The 10,698-nt window shown below is 38.8% G+C and overlaps 2 pseudogenes; both read left to right on the plus strand.

Moving 5' to 3' along the window:
- Positions 1 to 245: 245 nt before the first annotated feature.
- Positions 246 to 1,185, plus strand: LOC123799333 (vomeronasal type-1 receptor 1-like; annotated as a pseudogene).
- A 6,814-nt stretch (positions 1,186 to 7,999) lies between these two features.
- LOC148110160 (vomeronasal type-1 receptor 1-like) lies at positions 8,000 to 8,958 on the plus strand (annotated as a pseudogene).
- Positions 8,959 to 10,698: the final 1,740 nt, after the last annotated feature.

The raw sequence follows: 10,698 nt of genomic DNA on the forward strand, positions 1-10,698 counted from the left end.
CATGCTTTATCTCATCCCATATATTCCTGTGCAGTGACATCAATAATCCTTGATATTTACCTCTAGAACTAATTCTTACTTTCCTGAATGTTGTTACAGAGCATCTGCACAACTTCCTGCTGAGGATGATCTTACCTCATGGAGTCTCCATGTGATCCCATTGTTTCCATCAGGTTTACAAACCATTTTGGGTTCCTTTTGAATCTGAGCAAGAGTGTATCAAAGTAAAGAGGCCAATGAATGTGATGGTTTCAGGTGATACTATTTTGGGAGTTTTCGTTCTCTCTCAAGTTGGGATTGGTTTTATTGGAAACACATTGCTACTGGTGTTACTCATCAACACCTTCTTAGTCCAGCTACATACAAAGAAGCCTATAGATTTGATATTTATCCATTTGATTTTAGGGAATGTCATGACAATTCTTTTCAGTGGGATTCCAGAAGTAATGAATGCCTTTGGAGTAAGAAATTTTCTAGACAACATTGGTTGTAAGGCAGTGCTCTACATCCACCGAGTCACCCGGGGTCTTTCCCTCTGCACCACGTCTCTCCTGAGTATTTTCAGGGCATCATTATCACTCCCAGCAACTCGAGGTGGGCATGGCTCAAGCCCAAAATCTCTACATACATTTTTCCTGCCTTCTGTTCTTTCTGGATCATCAACATGCTGATCTACATCCGTGTCATCATGAGTACATGGGCCCCCTACAACACCGCTGATGTTGGATCAGTGTATTCTCTCACATACTGTATTGGGAAGGATCCTGATTACATTCAGTCAGTTGTCTTTCGAGGGTCCATGGTGTTACGAGATTCCCTGTATGTGTTCCTCATGGTCTGGAGCAGTGCGTACATGGTAAAGTTTCTTTTCACACATCGCAGGACAGTCCAGCATCTCCACAGGACCAGCCTCAGCCCAAGACCCTCTCCTGAAACCAAGGCCACCCACACAATCCTGGCACTGGTGAGCTGCTTTGCTTTCTTTTACTGGAGTAACAGCTTCCTTACCATTTATGTAAGTTATAAACGTAATGTAATTGGCTGGAGAACATCACTATAATTCTATCCCAAGGTTATCCAGCAATCTGTCCTTTGGTACTGATCAAAACTCAAACAATTTTTTTGAAGTGTGCCTTTGCAAAGATGAGAAAATCCTCTCAACACAAAATTTCTCTCAATGCATGATGCCTCACACTTTTCTGACCCAAAGGGCCTCAATTAGAATTTTCCACCCTTAATTTAGGGAAGGTCAAATTGTGAAAGTGTGTTAAGAATTGTCCCTTTGGACATCTCTCAAACCATCCAGCTTCCTGAACGTAGGAGATAAATGGCTAGTCTTGTGGAATGAAACATGTTTGAGAGCATTACACTTAGATGGGGCAATCTTTGTATTATAATGATTCTCAAAAATGCATTTTGATTTTTTTGCATTACCCTATTTTTAAGAGAGAAATCCTATTGTGACATATTTATTCATTCAGTTACAGTAACTACACTTGCTAAATTATGCTAGATAGATCTTCCCTTAGATCAAAAGACTTAGTATCTGCACTATTCCATACTTTACACCTTGGTGTCCATACATGAGTTCACCATATGTTTCCAATTATACCTGGTGTAACCAATAACAGTGATATGTGTAAATATAATCATGTTTTCCTCATCTTATGAATAACACCCCAGTCCCCAAAAAACTATCCTCATATACTTTACGAATCCCCACTTACTTCCTCTATGCACACCTTTCAATGTTTTTGCATCACTGGAGGTATTTCTTCATTAGTTTTGTTTTCTGAAGGCATGTTTATTGTGTCAATAGCAAAATAAGTTTTCCTTGTAGATTTCTACTTTTAGAAAGAAATATGGAGCCATTCCATTCTGTCATATTACGCTGTATCAGAAATCCTCAAAAATTCTGCTAGACAAGAGCTAAAATTTTCAATAAAATATTTTAAAATATTTTCCCCTTATAACTATGCTCAAACAAGTATAAGGGAGCAAACATCACACTGAAAGTGAAGCTGTCCTCAGAACATGAGTGACTCTTACAGCACAGACCACTGTGCTTCACAGCTTCTCAGAAGAGGGAAGACTGGGAATTGGAGCCAGAGTACAGAGACTGACTGATGAGTTTAGAATAAAAAAATTCAGCTACATAAAAACAAGGAAGGCATGAAATCACTCAAATTGAAAACAATTACTATATGCAAATACTAATTTTTAAAAGATAATGTGAGTATTTCTAAACTGTCAGACAAAAATTGGGACTTGTGATGGAGAGGATACTACAGTTATGATAAAGTTTAAAACAACTGAGAAGAAAGGGTGCCCTAAAATTTTGGACCCTCAAGAGGTTAACTTCAATATAAGAAGACAAATTAGAAACAGAAGGCAGCATGTCCATGATTTTAGTGGGGGATTCACACACATTTATTTCAGTAATTAATACCCTTATAGGGAAAAATTGTGCACTTAAAACACATACCATGGATCAATGCAAATCAAAACCATAATGAGATACTTTACACCCACTAGATTGGCTAAAATAAAAAAGACTGATGATTACAAGGGTGGAGCGGATGTGGGGAAATTGGAACCCTCTTACACAATTGGTGAGCTCGTAAAATGGTGCAGCCACTTTGGAAAAGAGTTCAGAAGTTTCTCAATAAGTTAAACATAGAATTAACTTCTACAGCCCAGCAATTCCACTCCCAAAGAACTGAAAAGAGTTCTCCAAACAAGCAGGTGTATGTGAATATTCACAGCAGTGTTATTCATAATATAAAAACATGGGAACAACTGAAATGTCCTCCTACCAGTGAGTGAATGAAAAGCTGTGGTATATTCATAGCATGGAATCATATTCAGGAATAAAAAGAAAAGGAGGACTGATACAGTCATGAACCATGAAAATATGCTAAATGGAAGAAGTGAAAAATTTTTTAATATTTATTTATTTATTTTTAAAGATTTTATTTATTTATTTATTTGACAGAGACAGCCAGCGAGAGAGGGAACACAGGCAGGGGGAGTGGTAGAGGAAGAAACAGTTTCCTAGCAGAGGAGCCTGATGTGGGGCTCAATCCCAGAATGCTGGGATCGTGCCCTGAGCCGAAGGCAGGTGCTTAACGACTGCGCCACCCAGGCCCCCCCCTTTTTTTTAGAGAGAGAGAGAGAATGAATGGTGCAGGGACAGAGGGGGAGAGAGAATATCAAGCAGACTCTGTGCTGAGTGCAGACCCAACATAGGGCTTGATCTCATGACCCTGAAATCATGAACTGAGCCAAAATCAAGACTCAGACACTTTACTGACTGAGCCACCCAGGCACCTCTGGAAGAAGCTAATCTTAAAAGACCACATAATGTATCATTCGTTATATGAAGTGTCCAGAATAGGCAAACCCATAGAGACAGAAAATAGATTAGCAGCTGTCTAGGGCTATGGACAGGAGTGGTTGGGGGAGGGTGGGGTGAAACAGGGAATGCTTCTACTGGGCACAGAGTTTCCTGTAGGGGTGATGAAAACATTCTAGCATAGATTGTGGGGATGGTTGCACACACCTGTAAATATACTAAAAACCACTGAATTGTACACTTTAATTTGGTGTATTATATGGTATGTAAATCTCAGTTCAATAAAGCCATTATTTAAAAAAAGGATACATATCAATGGACAACGTACCTAAAATTGTAATTTAAAGTACATATTAGAAATTATTTTCAACCCTGTGTTAGGGAATATACATTTGTTCACATGTACATTTAGACCATTTAGAAACTTGGAACATTGAGAAAGTTGACCTGAGTGAGGAGTTCATAACGTTTCTAAAGAAAAAGCAGAAGTGTTTCTACACAGATCACATTCTCTGGCTTCTATGAAAATAAGGTAGCAATTTAAAACAAGACAAGAAAAGCTGCAATACTTTAGGAAATTGGAAGTAGTTTTTAACATAACTTACTTGATGAGAAAATGTCAGAGAAATGGTATGTTATGCATTCTTCAATACTGAAAGGCTACATAACTAAATTGAACAATGCAGCTCAAGGGGTAAATGGAGGACAATTTATGATCCTAAAAGCTAGAGAGGAAAAAGTCTAATAGTGTAATAAAATAAGGGTTCAAATTAAAGCAATATAAAAACTAAAATGCAAAAAAGAGTAAATGTGGATAAATAAATTACACAAAAACCAGACACGAATGAAACAAAAAAATTAAGAAAAGGAGAAAGGAGAAAGCCAAGGAATTTACCTTGACAAATATTATAGAGTAAGAGATTTCAAGTTGGAGTTAATAAAAATACATGTAATTCAATAAAGCTGAGCTGAGAAAAAGAATTCCCGTGTGATCACTAATGCAATTGAAACAGTCGTTTAAAAACTACATACATGGGATTTCTACTTCTGGCAATGTTGGAATATGTAATTTAGACAGCCCTCCTGCTGAAAACAACTGCAAAAAATGGATAAATATAAGAAAGCATGCTCTAGGTGAAGGAAATATGAAGGGGCCATGTAGAAAGAGTAGAGTCAGATTGAGGGCCCATATTTTGTGCTGTGTTCATCACGGAGATGTTTCACAGTTACTGCAGAGATTCCATGGAGAGAGAGAGAGACTTTGCAGAGCTTTTAACAGTCTCACAAAAACAGAACCAAAAGCAGAGTCCAGGGCTCACACACAGGGAGCATGCCTGTTAATAACCCAAGTTTGGCTGGCTGCCCATAGCTGGAAAGATCATTACTCAAGAGACACGTTTTGATTGGAAATGAATTTGACCTTCATTCAGAAAGCCAGCAAACCGCGGAGAAGGCAGATTCTTGTCCAAAAGTCAACTCTGAGGTTTCTGCTATTCCAGGGTTTCTTAAAGTGGTTTAGGGTAAGCAGTAAAGGGAGTGCAGTGGTCTGCAACGTTTCTCGTTATCTCAGTGCTGGTGTTGGGGTGCTCCAGGTTCTGGTTTTTGTTTCCTTGCATGCAGGAATACCCTTTTCCTTCTGCACAGGAGGGCAAGGTCTACAGATGCACAAAGGGAGGTTAGTAAAATAATTTGTATGACCTAAAGAAAGAAAAACATTTTTCTAAAAAAATTACTAGGCTAATCAAAGAGCCTAGGGGGATTCAAACAGACTTGCTGGCTTCTGTGACCTGGGAAAGTTCTGGTCCTTTAGTTCTCAAGACCATTTTTCTATCTGCTACAGATCAAGGGACTAGGTCAGCAACTAAGGAGAATGCTAACCTGAAGCAAGCAAACCCTCAGGACTGACTGGAGTGCTATACAGGTCCCAGGCAACCATCAAACTAGATATAAACCAGTCTTCTCAGGCACTGAGGTCAAGCATTGATTCCTCTCTGTCTAGTAAACAAGATTAACTGAAGTGTCAGAGTTCTTCAGAGAAACAGAACCAATAGGATACACACACACACACACACACACACACACACACACGCACAGTCCTATACCTACAATGATAGATTTATTTTAAGGAATTACATCAGATGACTGTGAAAGGTGGCATGTCTGAAATATGTAGGGAAGGATGGGTGTCCTCAAATTCAGGTAAAGTCTGATGTTCCAATCTTGAGTCCAAATTCCATATGGTGCCTACAATCTAGGTAGGATTTCTATGGTAAGGACTTGAGCTAGAATTTCTTCTCCAAAAAACCAATTTTCGCATTTAAGGCCTTGAACTGATTGGATGAGGCCCACCCCAAATATTGAGATAAATCTTCCTTATTTAAAATCAACTTATTGTAGATATTAAGTACCATTACAGCAACATCCAGACTAGTGTTCAACCAACCAACTGGGTCAAGTGACACATAAAGTTTAACCATCACAGCATGGTTGCTACAACCCTTTGCCATCTGCAAAGAGCAAATGTAAAGCCTCTCTGAGCAGATATCACCCAGAGCCTCAGATGACTTGTATGGTGTTTTATTTACCATGCTCAGACTTTTAGGGAAGGTAACCTGAAAGAAAAACTGAGATTATTAATGGAATGAAAAAAAACCCAAACAGAGTCATGGGGTTTCAAGTGATACACAAGTGATTCATAGAGTTCTGTATAACTGTATTGCCCCTGGGGAGGAGAATTTAAAAGTGCAAAGTATGAACATGGCAGGAAAAAATGGAATTAGGAGGAGGAGTTAAAATGACAGAGGAGTAGGGGACCCTAATTTCATCTGGTCCCTGGAATTCAGCTAATACTTATCAAATCATTCTGAACACCTGTGAAAGCAACTGGACATCTCAAAAGAATTGCTGCAATTCTACAAATAGAAAAGTGTCCTCTTTTTGCAAGGTGGGAAGTGCAGAGATGTGAATCTGAGGTGATATAATGGACGATAAACCACGGAGGTGGGGAAAGCCTCTGTAAGTTTGGTACCAGAAAGTATTATAATCAGTGGAGCACAAAATCAGAACGTTTAGAAGTCTGCCTGAAAGGTGCTCAGGGGGCAAAGCCAGGCAGTATCCCCGGTGGGACAGCATGGTCTCAGGATCCCCACGGTCACAAAAAGAACGGGGGTGCCTAAATGTGACAGAGTTCCCAAGCATCAGAGAGGGGAAGCCAGCTGCAAACAGCTAGTCTGGGTGTTGGCTTTCTGCTCAGTGTTGCCATTAACTGCAAACCACTATGTGGTCCAGTTGATGAGGGAACAGAAGGCAAGCTGAGGACAAAGCAGAAACTGACACCCTGCAACCCGCCCACCAAGGGATGTATGTGACATTCCTCAGGCACTCCTGGCTGCCCTAAAGGACAAAGAGTTAACCTACAGAGACCACAATCCTGTAAGACTTGAATCTCCCTCAGTTTACAAATGTCTTAGTGATCTACAAGAACAAAACATTTCTATCAGGAGCCTAGCTTCCAGAAGGAAATGTAGATACAATTATATGTCCTCACAATCTGCAGCCTCCCTGAAGTCCCCAAATATCTTCATGTTAATGCCCTACTAGAGGGGTAAACAACCTTAACTTGAAAATGGCAAGAACCCTGGTATCCTGTGACTCTTCTTTCACACATGAAAGTACTCTCTTGAAACCTCCCTTTTTCCTTACCTCCCCCAACCCCATAGTATATAATCAGCCACCCCACACAACCCCAGTGCAGCAGCTTTTTCTGCCATGGGTCCTGTCCCTGTGCTTTAATAAACCACCATATTGCACCAAACACGTCTCAAGAATTCGTTCTTGATCATGGGTTCCGGACTCCACCACACCAAACCTCACCTATATTTCTAAACCACATCATATTGATGTGGGAAACAAAGGCAAAAGAAAAAATTTAATTTTCTTACTGCCTACAACCCATTGGCAAATCCTTGAAACAGGCTAAGTGATCCTCCTCTAGGAACTCAGCTGCCTCCATGTTAATACTTTGCTAATGGCAAAAGGCAATCTTAGCCCAATCCCCAGGATTCTGCTAGTCTACTCTAACATATAAAAATTATTTTGGAAACTTCCTTTATCTCTATCCCCAAGGTACATGTTGGCAATCATCCCCAAAGCATATGACCCACCCATATACATCTGAAAGGAATCATGACTTTTAGGAAGCAGTAATAAATGACCCTTTCCTAACAATAGCTAGCCCCCTCAAGGTCCAGAGAACTGTGCTGTCCTTAACCCCTTCCCAACTTCAACGTATATAATGGGCAACTCCTCAGGACACCAGGACAGCTCTTTCTGTTCCGGGGTCCTGTCCCTCTGCTTTAATAAAACCACCTTTTTGCACCATAGGCATCTCAAGAATTCTTATAAATAAGACATGTTTGTCTTGACCTTAACGTTCCTCTGAAGTGACTTTAACAATTCTTGACATTTACGTCTAGATCTCATTCTTCATATCCTGAGTGTTGGTAGAGCATCTGCACAACTTACTGCTGAGGGTGATTATACCTCATGGAGTCTTCTTAGGGTTGTCTTATTTCCATCAACCTTATAAATCATTTTGGTTCCCTTTTTAGCTCTGCAGAAGTGTATCCATAGTATAAGAGGTCGATGAATATCATAGTTTTAAATGAGACTATCTTGAAGTGTTCCTCATTCTCCAAGTGGGATTGTTTTATTGGGAGCACGTTGCTCCTTGTCTTACTCCTCAACACCTTCTTATTCCAGCCCCATGCAAAGAGGCCTATAGATTTGATATCCACCCATTTCACTTTAGCTAATAACTATTCTTTTCAGTGGGATTCCAGAAGTATTAAATGCCTTTGGAGTAAGAAATTTTCTAGACGATATTGGTTGTAAGGCAGTGGTTTACATATACAGAGTCACCCAGGGTCTTTCCCTCTGCACCACATCTTTTCTCAGTATTTTTCAGGCCATAATAATCACTTCCAACAACATCGATAGGCATGGCTCAAACCCAAAGTCTTCACATACATTTTTCCATCTCTTTTTTTTCCTAGATCACTAACATCAGATCTACATCCATGGCATCATAAGTGCTGTGTGAGGCCCCCTTCAACACCAATGAAGTTTCACAAATGTGTTATCTGACATGCTGTAGCAGGAGAGAACCTGATAAACTTAGGAGGCTGCTTTTGTAGGGGGCATTGGTTTATGAGATTTCCTGTGTGTGTACCACATGATCTGGACCAGTACATGTCCTCAGTAACATTCCACAAGACCAGCCTCTGCCCAAGACCCTTTCCTGAAACTAAGACCACCCACAGGACCCTGGCATTTGTGAACTCTTTGTTTGTTTTTGTTTTTACTCAGCCAGTATCTGCCTTACCATTTACAGAAGTTATAGACAGCATGTACAAGGGCTGGAGAACATCACTACTTTTCACTCTTCTTGTTATCCAGCAGTCCGTCCTCTTGCACTGATGAAAAATAACAAATGATCTTCCCTAAACTGTGCCTTTGCAAAGGTGAGAAAGTCCTCTCTATAAACTATTTCTGTCAGACATTTGAATACCGTCACACGTTTCTCTGACACAAAAGGCATGTGATTATAATTTCCCACACCACAATTTTAAAGAGGTAAAATTTTGAAATGGCATTAATAAATTTTACTTTGAACATTTCATCAAACCATCGAGCTTCATGAACATACAAAATAAATGACCAGATACATGGAATAAAACTTGTTTGAGGGTGCCTGGGTAGCTTAGTGGATTGAGTGTTTGACTCTTGATTTTGGATAGGGTGGTGGGACTGAGCCCCACATCGGGCTCTGAGCTAAGTGTGGAGTTTCTTGAGATTCTCTCTCTCTGCCCCTCCCCCTACACACAACCCCTCCTAATGTAAAAAAATAAATCTTTACAAAAACGTTTTAGAGTGTTGTACATGGATGGAGCTATCTTTGACCTTTCTTAAAATAATTGTCAAACATTTATGCTTATGATTACTTGGGTGCCCTTAATTTTTTAGAGATCTTCTCTAATAAGTTACAGTACCTACACTTGTTGAATATGCTTGACTGTCTTCATCAGTAAAAATATTTTATGTCTTTATTTTTATATACTATAAGACCCAACAATACTTGAGTTTACTGTGTACTTTTGATTATATCTGATTTAATTATGGAGAGTGATGTAAGTGTAAATATAAATATGTTCCCTTCACACAATGAATACTGATCAAGATTTCCCAAAACAAAAAGGTATTATACATTCTGAAATACTTTATGAAACCCACATATTACTTTTTATTTACTTGGAATTATTTGCATCATTAGAAGTATTTCTTCAGTTTCTGCCCCATTTTTATAGACATACTTTTTTAATCAATAGTAGAAATTTTATCTATGTAGTTTTGTACTTCTATTAAAATATTTAACAATTCCCAAGTATCACAGTATAACATATTAGAAACGTAAAATTTTTTCTTGAAGACTAATAAAATCTCAATAAAATAATTATAAATGTAAATAAATGATAATAACTAGGTTAATTGAATTTAAATAAAAAGAATAATAAACTATTACAAAGAGTAAGAAAGCATATAAATATTTTAAAGACTTTATTATTTCTTTGAGAGAGAGAGAGAAAGAGCATGAATTGGCGAGGGGCAGTGGGAAAGGGAGAAGGAGACTCTCTGCTCAGCAGGGAGACTGATTCAGGGCTTAATCTTAGGACCCTGACATCATGAGCTGAGGTAGTGCAGACACTTAACCAACTGAGCCATCTGGGTGCCTCAATAATATTTGGAAATATTTTTGAACTGAGTTGTGTGCTCAATCAAATATAACTTGAATCTGATGAGAAAAAAAATGAGAAGTTTAATGGTGAAACTGCAGCTGCTCTCAGTACACGTATGAGTCATAAATCACAGACCTCTGTGATTCAAAGCTCCTTGAGAAAGAGAAAACTTGTAGCTAGAGCCAAAGACAGAGATCGAAGTAAATAGAGATTGAGGGAAAAAAATTCAACTAAGTACCTCTTATAATGGAAACAACTGATATGTGAAGACACTCAAATGTTGAAACTAAAAAAGGACAAAAACTTCAATAGCTTAATTGAGACAAAGTTAAATTAACCACATGTGAAATATGAGACAAAAACTTGCACTTGTAATGGAAAGGCTACTATAATAATGAAAGAAAAATGCTGGTGGTTTTTGATAGGAGTAGCTTTAAATGTGTAGGTTGCCTTGGGTAGTCCAGACATTTTAACGATGTTTCTTCTTCCAATCCATGAACGTAGGATGTTTTTCCATTTCTTTACTTCTTCTTCAATTTCTTTCATAAG

The sequence above is a fragment of the Ursus americanus genome, chromosome 5, assembly GCF_024610735.1.
Source record: "Ursus americanus isolate L20-20 chromosome 5, mUrsAme1.1.p, whole genome shotgun sequence".
NCBI lineage: Eukaryota > Metazoa > Chordata > Mammalia > Carnivora > Ursidae > Ursus > Ursus americanus.